This window comes from Anolis carolinensis, chromosome 3, assembly GCF_035594765.1.
Source record: "Anolis carolinensis isolate JA03-04 chromosome 3, rAnoCar3.1.pri, whole genome shotgun sequence".
Classification (NCBI taxonomy): domain Eukaryota; kingdom Metazoa; phylum Chordata; class Lepidosauria; order Squamata; family Dactyloidae; genus Anolis; species Anolis carolinensis.
In genome coordinates this window covers 107,995,956-108,012,549 of record NC_085843.1, presented here as the reverse complement: position 1 = coordinate 108,012,549, position 16,594 = coordinate 107,995,956, and positions in this window count along the sequence as shown.

Sequence of the window (16,594 nt, the reverse complement as noted above, 5' to 3'; positions counted from 1 at the left end):
TTGGTTTCTTCTACATCAGCATTTACTGCATTGTTTAGACCACTGTACTGTTTGCTACACTTTGAGGAATATATCTTGACCACCACAAGCTTACCCAACTAATTTTGGAGGTGGTACTTTAGTAGTAAATGAAGATGGAAACAGTCAAACAGGATTTTTCCTATGTGCTGAAGTCAATGTCTTCGTTTTATGTATGGGTAGTCTTTGACTTGATTTAGGAACAGAGCTAAATTCAGAACCAGGGTTCAGATAGTTTAATTTGCTGGACTACAACTCCCAGAACACTCTGACCAGTATGGCCATTGGCTGTGGGATTCTGAGAATTATAGAACAGACTTGTAACTTTTCTCAGCTCAGCTCTGAACCTCCTTGAAAATCAAAAATTGCACTCAGAAATGTTGACATTTCTGACAACAGTACATGTTGTGATAATCTTACTATCTTAATCTAAAGAAAAGTTTGTCAAACTGTGCCATTATGTCTCTCAAATTCAAGAAGAACAGTGCCATGTTGGACGTGCAGGCTAGGACTGGAAGAAGTTGAGGTCTAACAACACCAGAAGCCCTATGAGGCAAATCAGTTAGCCAGGTTATTAGAATCTGAACTAGAAGGATCAAAAAGATGAGCACAAATAGAAAAGGAAGCAAATAGCTGGAAAAGGGGACTGTGTATGGGAGAGAGAATAGACAAAAAAGACTTAAAGAACTCAAAAGTTGGCCCCTGCTTATCAGTGTTGTTAATTTGGAAAAAAAATGGCAAAATAAATTACAAATAAATAAAATTGTCCCTTTCCCATTAGAAACCTTGGAAAATAAGGTCAAAACATTCAGGAACCTAATAAGGGCCCTGAAAGAAAATGGTATTAAAAAGGTAGGAGATCTCATGGAACCCAATGGAGAAATAACAAACTGGGACAAGATAAAAGACAAAGGTGGTCAAGGGAATTGGATAGCATGGTTAGGCCTGTCTAGTAGAGTACGGGCCATGAAAAGAAGAGAGGTAGCAGGATCCCCACTAGACAGAGTAATTAAAAGGAAAGTAGAAAAAGAGAAAGGAATTACCTGGCTAGTGTATAAGGAATTATACAATTATGGCAAAAATGTGTTGTCGAAGGCTTTCATGGCCAGGATCTCAGGTATACCTCACACCTCTGAGGATGCCTGCTATAGATGTGGGCAAAATGTCAGGAGAGAATACTTCTGGAACATGGCCATACAGCCCAGAAAACATACAACAACCTAATTATGGCAAAAAATTGTTAATTAAATAGATGTATCAATAATAATAATAATAATAATAATAATAATAATAATAATAATAATAATAATAATAACAACAACAACAGAAGCACCACAGGTCACCCCTCTATTTTTCTGTTTGAGGTGAAGGACAAGACGTCCCCCCAGCTCCAATAAAAAAATCAAGTGTGTCAAATCTAGTGAACGCTGATGGCTTCCATGTCAGCGGAACAATTATCCACTCTGGGTATCCATCTGAATTTTAAAGGTACAGTATTATCCATGGTGCTGGACTGAAAGCCAGCACTTATTCACTTTTGCATGAGCAGAGTCTCATCCCCAAAATTTTACACCAGTAATCATTTATACTTGGAGGACAGAAAGGCAGGTGGTTAATTGAAGTCCTAGAGATTGCTGAATAGGGCTGCCACTTCCTCATAATCATCAAGATAAATATTCATATGCAAGGAAATGTAAATAGAATCCGGGCATCATTGCTACCATTATCCCAACATTTTAAAAATAAATTGTTTTAAGCATCCAGATGATTAATCACTGAAGGTGCAGTTTGGACATTCTGGACCTCATTTACTAGTTTCTTTTCAGGCAAACATATTTGCATATTCCTTTACTGTATGAGTTTCCAATTGTCTGCCTTGATTTATAGCCTGATGTATGGGTTAATTTAATCTGGGAAGGACTAACAACAAAAGAACCCATTCAATGAAATATTGAGGGCATGCGACTTATGGTTAGTCATTGCCAGATTGATTGCTTTAAAATGTTATTGTTGCTCTTAAAACAACCAGGCAGGGTTTAAAGCACACCATTGTCTCTTATGGTCCATCAGCCCTTCGACACAGCCATATAATTCAGAATATCAAGACAGGATAACTCACAATCTGCTTTAAACTGGGTTATCTGAGTCCACACTGCCATATATCTAACTTTAGAGCAGAACATGTGGGGTTTTATTCAGCTGTGTGGAAGGGCCTCAATCTAGAAACAAACATGGAAAATGGTATCTACCAGTTATTGGCAATCAAGAGGAATTTTTCAGTCCATAGCATCTGAACATACCCGATAGATGCCAGATAATAATAGCAAGAATAATATTAGCAGAAACATGTGTCAATCCAAGTAGGATGGCCTGGTGGCCTGGTGTCCTATTTGACAGTTTTCTATTTTAGGGAATCTTAAATGGGCACATTCTTTTTAAAGGTATTCTCTGTTTTCAAGGCTGCAGAGTACAAGTCTGGTTTATATATATACTAGCTTGGGGTCCCGGCAGTGCCCGGGTGTTTTGAGAAACCTGTGTGGCAAGTTTGCTCCAGATCCGAAGTTGGCTGGGTTCAGTGCTGTCTGTATAAGGGTGAACTACAACTCCCAGAGCCAAAGGACAATCACCCCGAAACCCTGCCTGTATGCTCAGTGGGGCATGATGAGGCAGTGTACCAAGTTTGATCCAGATCCGAAGTTGGCTGGGTTCAGTGCTGTCTGTTTAAGGGTGAACTACAACTCTCAGAGGAAGAAGTGAGTGAAGCTACTTGGTCCATCCTTCCCCAATCTATCCTCTGACAGAAAGGGGCTCATGGGGGTTCTTTGGGCCAAATTTGGTCCAGTTCCGTCACTGCTGGGCGTCGCAGTGGCCTGTGGGAGTCGTAGCGATTGAAAGTACTACAGATCCCATCAGCAATGGGCCATCGTCCCGCCAATGGCACAAGACCGTAGGGTGCATCATGGGGGTTAAGCTGCCAAGTTTGGTCCATGTCAGTGATTCCTGGTGGTCACAGTGGCCTGTGAAAGTGGCGGCCAATCAGAAAGCTGCCACATACAAACATACAAACATTCACTTTTATTATATAATATAGATATAGATATAATGAGAACGCAGACTGTTTTTTTTGGACTATAACTCCCAGAATGCCCTAGCCAGCTTGTGTATATCACTGTCTATGCTAGCAATGAGCACTATAATTTTAAAAAGCTATTGGGAGAAAAGTGAATCTATCAAGAGTGTCTTTCAAGAGTCAGTAACAGTTGGCTTGACTGTTGTCCGTAGACACTTCTAATATCATGTAGCCAGCATGACTGCATGGAGTGCCATTATCTTCCTGCCTAAGTGGTACCTACCTTTGATCTACTCACATTTGCATGTTTTCGAACTGCTAGGTTGGCAGAAGCTGGTGTTAACTGTGGGAGCTCACGCTACTCCCAGGATTCGAACCATTGACCCTTTGGTCAGCAAGTTCAGAAGTTCAGCAGTTTAACCCGCTGCACCACCAGGTTATGGCTTAAGTCCTGGCTATTTGAAATACAACATCTCCCTTTATGAGCCCATTATGGCTCCAAAATCATCTGGAGAGGCCCTTCTCTCTGTCCCAGGTTGGTTTTTTGAAAAGAAGAATTAAGGCTTTCTCGGTGTCTGCTCTCAGAAATTGGAGATCAGAAGAGCCCATACTCTCTTTCCACTTGCAAATCAAAACATTTTAATGCTGTCAGGTTTTTACAAACTGACTAGAGTGCAGTGCTGTTTTTAAAATTTGTATAATATTTTAATGAATTTTAATATTTTAATGTATAATGATTTAGCTTTATTTGCTGTTAAAGGATGTTCTAATGTTTAATTGCTGATTAAATCTTACATTAATATTTTATTATTGCTTTTGCATTAATTTTAATTAGTATTGTTTGAGATATGTTTTTAGCTGTCTTGAGTTTCGTTATTTGGAGAAATGCAGGAATAACAGCAATAAAAACAACTTTTTGCAACTACTTGTACAATGAGAAAATAGATAAGCCTCTAGATAAGCCACAGGGAGGGGAGTGATGGACTATGCTTCCTGTCCCCAAACAAGAAAAATTAACTCTCCCCCCCCTTCCCCCATCATTGGATTGTTCTCCTTTGCAGCTACAAAGACACAGGGCCCTTTGTCTCCGAAGGACTGCCAGACTGCAATTAAACTTTAAAATTCAAGCTGTGTGATACTCCTTTATCTACCATGGTATGGTATGGAATCATGTGAGCTGTAGTTTCACAAGGCCTTTAGATTTCTCTGCCAAAGGGCACTGGTGCCTCACCAAACTACAACTCTCAGGATTTTCTAGTATTGAGCCATGGCAATTACTCTTGGTAATGCTATTCTCTAATATGGCTAGATGCATTTTATTTCCAGTGATGTTACAAATATATATAAATATGAGGTCAAGATTCAGCTACCTGCCAAAAAAGCAGGCTGAGGCCTGGTGCTCGGTGCACCCCACTACAAACTGAGTTTGAAGGCAACAGGAGGTTCATTACTCCTTATTAGAACAGAGGTTTATTACTTTCATGTCTGAAAGGATGTCTGATACAGAGTCTGCACTCAAAAAGATTGGACATTAGGCAGAAAAATGCAGGACATTTTATTCACTTTGACAGCCATTCAAAATACTTGTGCCCTCTCCTGATTCATCAGAAAATCAGCCCAACTAGGATCTAGGCATTCATTGGCTGGGGATTCCTCCTGACATCAGAGGTGGCCAGAGGTTCCTCTGTGATAGGAAAAATGAACAGCTGTCATTTGTGGGTTTGAAGCTAGAGTCGTTGGGAAGGTTCACCCTGGAAAAGGGGCGGATAGGTAAATGTGTTGAGGCAATATGGAAAACAGTTTGTAATGAGATTATTTGCCAAGTCCAGTTTACACAAAAGGTGAGTTTCAGAGAACACAATGGGCTGTTACATAAATATATACAGATTTAATTTATATGCTGCTGATGTCTGGCGGTGACTCATCTCCAGATTCCTTTGGGAAACTGGGAAACTTAATTGATGTAATTGACTTTCCAGGCTGGTATTGTCCCCTTCTGATGGTCCCACCTCACAGTAACCAAAAAACTACTGCCTACCTATGCATTTACCATTAATGTTAGCACCAATATATGATGATGCGATGGTAAGTGCTTCACCCATGGTTTGGGAGGCTGTAGCTCGCATTAAAAGGTATATTGTGATAATCTCCCTAGTCTCTAGAGGAGCAAAAAACAAGTTTGTTCCATCTACTTTGTCACATGCATTCAGATACTTAAAGATAGTTACCATGTCACCACTTAGTTGTCTCTTCTTCAAGCTAAATAGGCCCAGCTTCCTCAAACATTTCACATAAGGCTTTGCTTCCAGACCTTTGATTGTTTTGATTATATTCTGTGGACACATTACAGCTTGTCAACACCCTTCTCAAACTGTGCTGGAAAGGACTGCACATAGTTTGCAGATGTGATCTGATCAAAGCAGAATAGAGTAACACTAGTACTTTTCTCAATTGCAGTGGTTTTTCTTTTCTTTTATTGCTATTGCATCACATCGTTGGCTCATTTTTCACTTGTGGTCTACTAAGACCCCCTTTTCACATGTACTACTTTCAAGACAGATGTCCATTATCCACTATGTGTGTATTTCCTGCCTAGATCAAAGTCCAGAATCATACCACACCAAGATGTATAGGAAATCCCCTTTGCTACAACAGCTGTACCAGTCAGTTTTTTACCCGCTCATCCACCCTTGAGACTTACTTCTTAACTTTTGACAGATTCACAAGAACATACTTTAACCGAGAGCATTTCAAACTCTCTCTCATTCAAACCTTGTGTGGACCACCCTGACGGCAAACACTCTCCATAGATTAGATTTTTTTTCTTTCTTTTATGATTTATGAAGATGTGCCCGGGCCATTAATGTCAGTGAGGATAAAACCCACTTCCTTTTACATTTAAATAAATCTCTTGCATTTATGAAATTGCATGAATCTGACAACCTTAATGCTGATGTGCTTTTCCTAAGTACATACAATTCAAGGACACACAGAGAGAAAAATACCGTATAAATTGAAGGTCTCCTGTGAGTCCAATGTGACCCAAGGTCTGAGGGCATCATGAAAGTGGGGGGAATCCATGTGCATGGAAATAAGATTAAGTAACACTTTGTTATCAAATTCAGGAATTTAAAAGCATTCATTTCAGAACTCCCAAAATTGTTGAATATATGACGGACATAAATCCAGATTATGGAGAAGTCTTATATTGGGAAATTAAAAATATATTCAGAAAGCTCTGTGAAGCTTCTGGTACTGTCTTCCTAGGACTCTTAATTTCCTAATGCAACCGAATTCAAATGTGTGAAACTAATGAATGGCACATTTTTCTCTTCCCTATCTCCATTTCTATTCGAACTATGTCTATTTTTCTTTTGTATCCATTTCCTAAATTGCCTACTCCTCCAGGCAGGGAGATGCCTAAGTTTTTTTTGGAATCTATTAAGTAAAACTATTAAGTTTATGGCTTTAAACACTGTGATACTGTAAAGTGCTTTGGAACTATAGAGACATCTAAATAAATAAATGTTAAAAATAGTCTTTCATAAAGGATAATAAAAAATTCCAGTGTTACTGTACCAAATATAATTGCCTCATTATTACTTACTTGTAGAGTAGGCCAGCATTTTTCTTTCTTATGTAATAGGATTTTTTCACATACAGGGATTTTTAAAAAGCATCAACTACCTCCAGAATGAAATGATGCAGTCCCCTCAATTATACTATCATTTCTTTTTTTCTTTCTTTTTCTCTCTCTCTCTCTCCCCCCCCCCCCCCCCCCCGGATGGTTAGGACACACAATGGTTAAATCATCTCCCATATTCTACCTCTTCACATATCTGTATCCATTCTGCAGAAGTATAGCATTTGACACTACTGTCATGGCTCAATCCTATAGAAATCTGAGATTAGTAACTTTGTAAGATATTTACCCTTGTCTTTCATAGAGCTCTGATGCCACAAGAAATTACAAATCCTAGGATTACAAAAGATGGGAAAGAGCCATATCTGTTGCCAGTGTGGATGAGGGATACAATTTGAGGATATACATTTATGATATTACAATATTTACATTGCTTTCAGTTTTTATATTGCCTTATTCTCTTTTTGTAAATAACATGGGGCTCATAAGGTTTAATTCATTAATAATTTCTACAACTAGCTCACATTTTTCTTTAATGGAGTCTTCCTCATGTGTTGGAAAGCAGTACCCATTACACACAAACCAGTATGGCCAGTGGAGTTGTGGTGCCATTTGTATGCTAATCCACAGAGTGTTCCAGGTTGGCGAAGGTTCTTTAGAAAGGAGCTCGGTCCCAGCTTTTAATAGAAGAAATGAGTCTGGGCTGTAGACTTCTTTGATCATGTTTTATATAACATGGATTCAGGGTGAGGTGAAGTGTGCAATGATTTCCCACAGTGGGTGCCCCAAAAGAGGACATATAGAAAGAAGTCAGATCCTGCCTCATTCCTCATAGACCAGGTGGTGAGCTGGGCTAGCAACATTTTTCTCATTGCTGTATTTTCGGTAGAATAGAAGAAAGCCAGCCCTTGGAGGATTCAAGCCAAGTAGAAAATATTCAGAGGGCAAAAGCTATTTGCGGACAACCCAATACAGGGAGCAACTGGATTATTCTTAGCACATGGCTAGACTCTGCAGCTTTATGTATACTGTGATTCACTGTTCTTGAGACTGGATGTTCTGCATGACTGAAGCACAGAAGTGGCTTGGTGCCAAGTCACTGGAAAACTACCAGACATACAAGAAAATGCCAGGTGAGCAGAGCAGTTTCTAGTTTGAGGAACATGCGAGCAGGCATGAGGTGTCTTTGACTATGTAATGCTCAACAAATCTTCACCAAAAATACTAGTCCCACAAAATATCATACAAAAAGGCACATGCTCTTATATCACCGTGATCACTTAACAGGATATTTATTCATGTAGTTCCCATGATTTACAAAACACAATAAAAGGCTAATATAAAATAACTCATAATAACAAATAAATCATTTAAAATTTACCTGACTTCAGAAGAATAGCCACAATGGCTCCCTGTGGCCCCTGATACTGAATAATTTTTTTTACCCCAAAAGTAAAGCATCCTTCTACCCGGAGCCTTCTAAATGTTTCTGACTACAAATCACTGTGCTCATTTCATGGAAGCTAAAATCCAAAACATCTGAAGAGCATCGGGCACTTGCAACCCTAGCCTACACATCATTTACATTTAAGTTACGGTTAAGGCTGGAAAATATTAGAAAATACTTGGGGAAACCCCAAAGACAGGTTGCAGATTCAATAATGCCAAGCTTTAGTGCACTCTTTATACACTCCCTATTCCAACAGAAGCAGGATAAGATCAACATAATTAGTATTTGAAAAATGTATTAGCTCGGTGGTTCTTGATATCTGTACACTATAGCCTTTGGATGATACCAGCAATGTTTCTTTCTGCTCAAGTTCCTGTTATTTCAGTAATAAGAAGATGGTACTATTTAGTTTTTCCCTCTTTTAAAAGTACATAGCATTGAAGAATTTTGTGACTCAGCTGTTCTCTTTTTCAAATAGTCCCTTAATACAAACTGTGGCCTGGGCTTGCATCTACAGTACCTACAGGTCATATTTATGTGCCAAAACCAATAGGTTTGAGCCTGCCACACAAAAGGAATAAATTTCCTAAGTATTTTGCCATTAAGTTAGACTGCTGGGTGTCTATCCAGACCCAGTTGTTCTGAGATGACACAGCATGCACACAGCTGGGGATTTTCAGCTCTAAATTCAATTAAATGACCTAAATGAAATTATTTGCCAGTGAAATATTAGATAACGTTTGCTTTAAGAAAAGTACAGAATTTAAGACTCCACAAAATTTGAGGAATGAAACATTTACAGCTGGAGAATAGTTGACAAAGAACTTTATCACATTAGCCTGTTGCCTCCCAGCTATCATACTGCTGAAACAAACATGAACATTTATTTTATAGATAGAAAATGCAATACCCCCAACTCAGTCTGTGGGTTAAATTGCTTCAGTTACTGCAGTCAACTATGGTCCAAAATATTACATAATTTGTATTTTCTGGTATCTTTTCTGAGCTTTTGTGGTTTTAGTTACCTATTGCCAATGGCAGCCAGAGAATATTATGTAGTCCACCTCCTTATCCACTAGTTCAATGACCTTCCTTTCAGTTACCTGTGGTTAACGATTATCTGAAAATTCCTCCGGTGTAAGGTTTGGTATTATCTTCAGTTTCAGGTATTCATGCGGGGGATTTGGAACAAATAAGGGGGGCTATTGTATAGCAACATCTAGTCTGAAGAAAGTGAATACAGTTCACATGAAAGGGAGGCCTCCAAGGGACACCAGATGATGCAAAATAATCCCACAAAGGACAACATCAGAATTCATAAGGTCACTTAATCATGCCCTAAGTGTTAAAAAGCCTAGAATATCACCTGCTTCAATCGCCTTTTTTGCATACTTTGATTATTGACCGTGAACTGCCATTAAAGACTAGCCCTACCATTAGGTAGAGTAGAGCAGTGGCCTCATGTAGTTCATTTGGGGTAAAATAGGAAGAGCATTGTTAGTTCATTTATTACAGCTATGTTTCTGCTCCCAGGGAGAGAGCACACAGGCACAGATTCTCTCCCCCCCCCCCCCCCCACACACACATCTTTCCACAATTGTGTATTGAGAGTTAACATGCACGTTCGTGCCACCATTTTTTTCCACCTTAAGCAGAAAACATCTTAGGCTTGTCCTTTTACCAGCTGCTGCGTTTGGCTCAACAACCTCATGCTACAATGATATATCTCTTCTTCTGTGAGAAGATGAATGTCCTTTTAATTTCCTACTTAAAGGTCATTAATTTAGTGGAATGACTTTTTCCCGCTCCCTTTTTTGTTCTCATTATGATGCCATGTGAGAAAAAGATGATTGGATTTCTTTTGAATTCTTTGTAATTTAGAATACTTCAATTAAAGCTCTGTTAATTCCTCTCCCTTCAAGGCTAAATTTAATCAGTGAATTATCATAAACATGACAGTTAACCAATTTTTCATGGGAATGACAAGTCAAGGAAGAGAAAGAGGGAAGGTGGAGGAGTGAAGGAAAGATATTTGCACAAGGAAATTGTGCTTGTCGATACTGATGTAGGATAGTTGGTGAATCAAAGAAGGTCAGCGCTTGGAGCCAATGCTGCTCCAAGCAGCACTTGGAGCCAATGTAACCTTGAATGTCTGATTTACAATAAGAGACTAGTGACATTCCTTTTACAAACAATGAAGCATATGGTATCTCTTCTGGTTTATGGTTGGAGTAACAAATAATATTTAGGTGGGGCAATAATGAATCAATATTACTCATTACTTCCCCTATACTATTTCCACTTTTAAAAAGAAACATGCTCATATTTTATGTATGTATGTATCTATTTATATAATATATATGCTGCACTTCTTCCAAAAGTGCAGAAGAATTCAATATATATTGTAAACTATCAGCCATCATTATAAATATAATGAAGTGGTGTTTGAAGGGTATAAATCAGCATAATAGTTGGTATGATAAGCTCCTAAAATTCCTAGCAACTTGAACCATCATAACCAGTAGTAAGAAATGATGGGAGTTGAAAGCCAACAACAGTTGAAGGGCCATATAATTCCCATCCATGTAACATAATGTAATACCAGAATTTGAGTCGTGCATGTTGAGATGATGAATAAGGTATTTCAGCACATCTGGAGGGGCTTGGGTTGTGGAAGGATTTACATCATGACAATGAAAGAACAGAAAACAGTCCAAAACAAGATTAACATCCTTACCATCATCATATCTCAGTTTCATTGGACTGCTTTGTTAGATACTAGCTTCTATATACTTTGTACTGCAACACACCCTAAAAACTGAATTTATCTTGTCTTTATTCTGCTTTTCTCAGACTATATATTGCCCGTCTTTGTTGGTGCATGGTGGACAATATTTCGGGACAATAACTTTATATTCATCCACACTTACAATGCATGTGCTTTCCTCTTTTGTTTTGTAACAAAATATCTGCTGGTGTAAGGCTTGAATGACATACTGAATTTAAACTGAGCTGCACCCAGAGCAAAAATCAAGAGAACTAAACAAAAATGAAAGCCCATCACTGTATTCTTTAATTAGCTTGAGCATTAGAGAATTGACAAAACGAAGTCATGTTATCGGTTTATACTGCCAGTATTAAACATTTACTTGGCACTTGTTTGGTGTAGTAGGGAATTTTTTTTAAATCTGCTGTGTACTGCTATCTCGTTTGTTAGTTTGATAGGAACAATAGCAAAGTCTTCCTTTAATGCAAACCACTGTAAACAGTTTTTATGCCAGGTCCCCATCTGTGTCTCTAAACAAATAAACAAAAAAATCTATTGCATTGTGAAAAGGCTATTGTAGTTTTTCTTCCTTGTCTTTATTGTGTTTGTTGATCTAGTAAAGCAAAGAGTTTTCACTGTGAAGACAGTAGAAAACAGATGCCTCCCTGCTGCTATAAATTTGAGTAAGCCTACTGAACAAATCCACATATGATAAGTCATTATCAAAGTAAATCACTTTGATTCAGTGGGTCTATCCTGTCTGGGAGTAACAATAAGATTTTGACCATAATATTCCATGAGGAGGAGATGTCATTAATGGAAAGCCGTGTGAGATTTTTTTTTCTTTACCTTCACTTTGTACATTTCTTAAAGATCAATATATTTGGGTTTTTAATAGGTGGCAGCATTATGCATTAGTTTTAGTGTTGGAGGAGAGCTCTTGGAGACCAGGGTTTGAATCCGATTTATAGCATGAAATGTCTGTGGACCATGCATTACAGAAATATGTGGCTGATACTGTCATACACATTTGGAAACTTTAAGGCTCACATAATTGAAAATCTTTTTTGTAGGACCTGATGAGGTGCGCTCCTCAATCTGTTCAAGTCTTTCTCTTCCATTAAGGGTTCATTCCAGAAAAAAGTTCATGTTGGGGCAGATTTCCTTTCTCACCCCCCCCCCCCCCAAACAGAGCTTTAAGGGGGGTGGTTACATACAGCCACCCCAAAGACCCCCAGTTTCCCCTAAAATAAAGTAAAACCTACCCCTAAAAATAAAGTAAAATCCCTCCTTGCCCCCCACTCCCAACAAGTCATTTCCTCACGCAAGGAGGGCGCAAGAAGGAAGTTTTTGGCAACCAGGAACCTTTTATTTTATTTTGGGGACTGGGGGTGGGTATCCTCTTCAGGAGCCCAAAAAAACCAAGATGGCTGTGTGGTTTGGGACTGGGAATCCCAATCTAACCTTACGATCCAGACCTTACTAGATATTTAATTAATTTGGAACAAACCAGGGAAATGGTTTCTTAATTTGCTTTTACCAGAGCCATCGTTTGGGGTCCTCCAGTAAAAACCCAGATAAGCCTATATCCCCAGTCTCTAATTGTTGTTCACTTGCTATAGCCCAGGTTTCAAACTATTTATTTGTATTGACTTGAATTGTTTGACGTTGATATTGATACATTGTCTTGACTTACTCAAAGAATGTAAGTCAATTACCGTCCAAACAATTACCGTCCGGTCAGCCTCACGTCGATACCAGGCAAAATTCTGGAAAAGATCATTAAGGAAGTGGTCTGCGAACACTTAGAAACAAATGCGGTCATTGCTAATAGTCAACACGGATTTACCAAAAACAAGTCATGCCAGACTAATCTGATCTCTTTTTTCGATAGAGTTACGAGTTGGGTCGATACAGGGAATGCTGTGGATGTAGTGTACCTGGATTTCAGTAAGGCCTTCGACAAAGTCCCCCACGACCTTCTGGCAAACAAACTAGTAAAATGTGGGCTAGACAAAACTACAGTTAGGTGGATCTGTAATTGGCTAAGTGAACAAACTCAAAGAGTGCTCACCAATGCGTTGTCTTCATCTTGGAAAGAAGTGACAAGTGGAGTGCCGCAGGGCTCCATCCTGGGCCCGGTTCTGTTCAACATCTTTATTAAAGACTTAGACGAAGGGTTAGAAGGCACAATGATCAAGTTTGCAGACGACACCAAACTGGGAGGAATAGCTAACACTCCAGAAGACAGGAGCAGAATTCAAAACGATCTTGACCAACTAGAGAGATTGTCTGAAACTAACAAAATGAAGTTCAATAGGGACAAATGCAAGATACTTCACTTCGGCAGAAAAGATGGAATGCAAAGATACAGAATGGGGGACGCCTGGCTTGACAGCAGTTTGTGCGAAAAAGACCTTGGAGTCCTCGTGGACAAGTTAAACATGAGCCAATAATGTGATGTGGCAACTAAAAAAGTAAATGGGATTCTGGCCTGCATAAATAGGGATATAGCGTCTAGATCAGGGAAGTCATGCTCCCCCTCTATTCTGCCTTGGTCAGACCACACCTGGAATACTGTGTCCAATTCTGGGCACCGCAGTTGAAGGGAGATGTTGACAAGCTGGAAAGCGTCCAGAGGAGGGCGACTAAAATGATTAAGGGTCTGGAGAACAAGCCCTATGAGGAGCGGCTTAAAGAGCTGGGCATGTTTAGCCTGCAGAAGAGAAGGCTGAGAGGAGACATGATAGCCATGTACAAATATGTGAGGGGAAGTCACAGGGAGGAGGGAGCAAGCTTGTTTTCTGCTGCCCTGCAGGCTAGGACACGGAACAATGGCTTCAAACTACAGGAAAGGAGATTCCACCTGAACATCAGGAAGAACTTCCTCACAGTGAGGGCTGTTCAACAGTGGAACTCTCTCCCCCGGACTGTGGTGGAGGCTCCTTCTTTGGAGGCTTTTAAGCAGAGGCTGGATGGCCATCTGTCGGGGGTGCTTTGAATGCAATTTCCTGCTTCTTAGCAGGGGGTTGGACTAGATGGCCCATGAAGTCTCTTCCAACTCTACTATTCTATGATTCTATGATTCTATATGTGTTACATTGGAAAATGGACTATTCAAGGTTTTCCATACCTTCATTAATTACCACCTGAGGAAGACTATACAGTTGAAACCGGTCGTGGATGGTGACAAACCTTGGATTTGTTTAAAACATTGGATTTTTAAAAAAGTATTCACTAACTTGGACATATAGATTTGGATTTACAATTCGTGATTTATACAGTCCTCCATGTGGAACATGAACTCTGGTTGTCATTGGATTCACAAACCCTTAATATAAGAGTTCTGCTTTCGATGAATGTATGTGTGTTTGTAACACATTGATTATATTTTCGTTTAGAGATGTGTTTTTTTGAAGCATTTAGTATATTTTGAATCTCCATCATCTTTGTACATTGAATGTTCGATGACAATAACATATATAGGAAATACTGTCTTATAATTTATATTATTAGATTACATTTCTGGTTATAGTGGCCTCTTGCCTTTGTGAGGCATATTGTACATTAGGACAGTGAGGTTTATATGTCTGTGGAAGGTCCAGGGTGGGAGAAAGAACTCTTGTCTGAGACAAGTGTGAATGTTGCAATTGGTCACCTTGATTATCATCAAATAGCCTTGCAGCTTCAAAGCCTGGCTGCTTCCTGCCTGGTGGAATCCTTTGTTAGCTGGCCCTGATTATTTCCTGTCTGGAATTCCCTTTTTTAGTGTTTCTCTCAATTTACTGTCCTGATTATAGAGCTTTTTGAAATACTGGTAGCCAGACTTTGTTCATTTTCCTGGTTTGCTCCTTTCTGTAGGGGATGCCCAAGCAAGAAGCAACCAGACCTCATGAAGCCTGACTGATTCCTGCCTGGGAAAATCCTTTGTTGGGTGGTGTTAACTGACCCTGATTGTTTCCTGTCTGGAATTCCCTTGTTTTGAGAGTGTTGTTCTTTATTTACTGTCCTGATTTTAGAGGGTTTTTTTTTAATACCAGGGGCCAGTTTCCCTTTTGGTGGCCTTTTAATTCCTATGGATTCCTAAGGACCCTTAAGGCTCTTCCACACAGTCATATAACCCAGAATATCAAAGCAGAATAACCCACAATATGTGCTTTGAACTGGGTTATCTGAGTCCACACTGCCCTATATCCCAGTTCAATGTTTGGTGCTAAATTTGCAAATATAGTAATTCCTACATAACATTACCATGTATTGAACTGTTTTTTCTGTTGATTTGTTGTAAAACATGATGATTTGGTGCTTAATTTGTAAAATCATAATGTAATTTGATGTTTAATAGGCTTTTCCTTAATCCCTCCTTATTATCCAACATTTTCGCTTATCCAATGCTTTTATTTTTCAGTGATTGGTTTTTTTGGGGGGTGGGGGGCAAAATTCTGTTCGCCTACACTTGAAAATCACTTAGGGCCAGCCCTGCTAGCACTAATAAATTAATGACTCTCCTTCTTCACAGATCCATCCTATATGAAGCCTTGAACTCGTTGAAAGAATCATAGGATAGACTATAAACAATATTTTTTTAGCTTTACTCAGGAAATAGTTGGACTGCATATACAGTAACAATATATCTAGACTATATTAATTCTTTGGCTCATGACTAATGATTCCTTGTATTCTAAAAACATCTCTTCTTCATTTTGTCCCATTACCTTTCTGTGCTATTCCTATAAGGTTGCTGATGAGATGTTTTGGTTTGCTTAACAGTTTCCCACTTTCTAGTTTATGATGTCTTTTTTCTCTCTCAAGAGCTTTCTCTATCATCAAGAGCTTTCATATTTTGTCAATCAACCAAGTCAAACAAATGTTTAATGAAAACTTTAGTAAGGCCTTAAAATGCAACTGAGAAAGTCAAACAGAAAGCAAAGTGATGTATGATTTCCTGATCCCGACACACCTTGATTGCAATTGAAGAGCATAGATTAATGAGATAAATATAGTATACTTTGGAGATGAAAGAGACCCAGGGTCATCATGATCAACACCAAATATCATTGCACAGATGAAAAGGTCAATAACAGCACAAAAGAAACAATTACATCTGGTGCAAGAATGTACACTTCCCTCTTCTTCTCTAACTGAGAGAACAGACATTTTATTTTTCCTGTTGCTCGGAAGCAGAGGCATCGTGGGTGATGTGTGTTTTGATTGTGTATTCCTGCATGACAGATGGGAGTTGGACTGAGTGGCCTTTCTGTTCTCTTCCAACTCTATAAGTCTATGATTCTAAATAAACTCCTGAAAACATATATCAAATGTAACCTTTGTTAGAAGTACTCTGAGATGAAAAATAATGGCACTTTGCCAACTTTAGTCAGACTTGTCTATTAATTCTTTTTAAATAAAAAAACCACAGGTGTTTGTTTTTCATTTTTCCTTGCTATGACCCAATTTTAATACTAGTTATTGACAGTATTTGGTTGATGCATGCATCTTTTCCCAAGGACAAGCTCAAAACTCTCAGCTGGGTTCCTGGCTGGCTCCCAGACAACACTTGCCAATTTGCCGGTGACAGTGTCATTCAAACTTTTGGCCGAAGTAATGGAAAGCAAAGATCTAGATTCGTTCTCTCTTGCCTCTCAT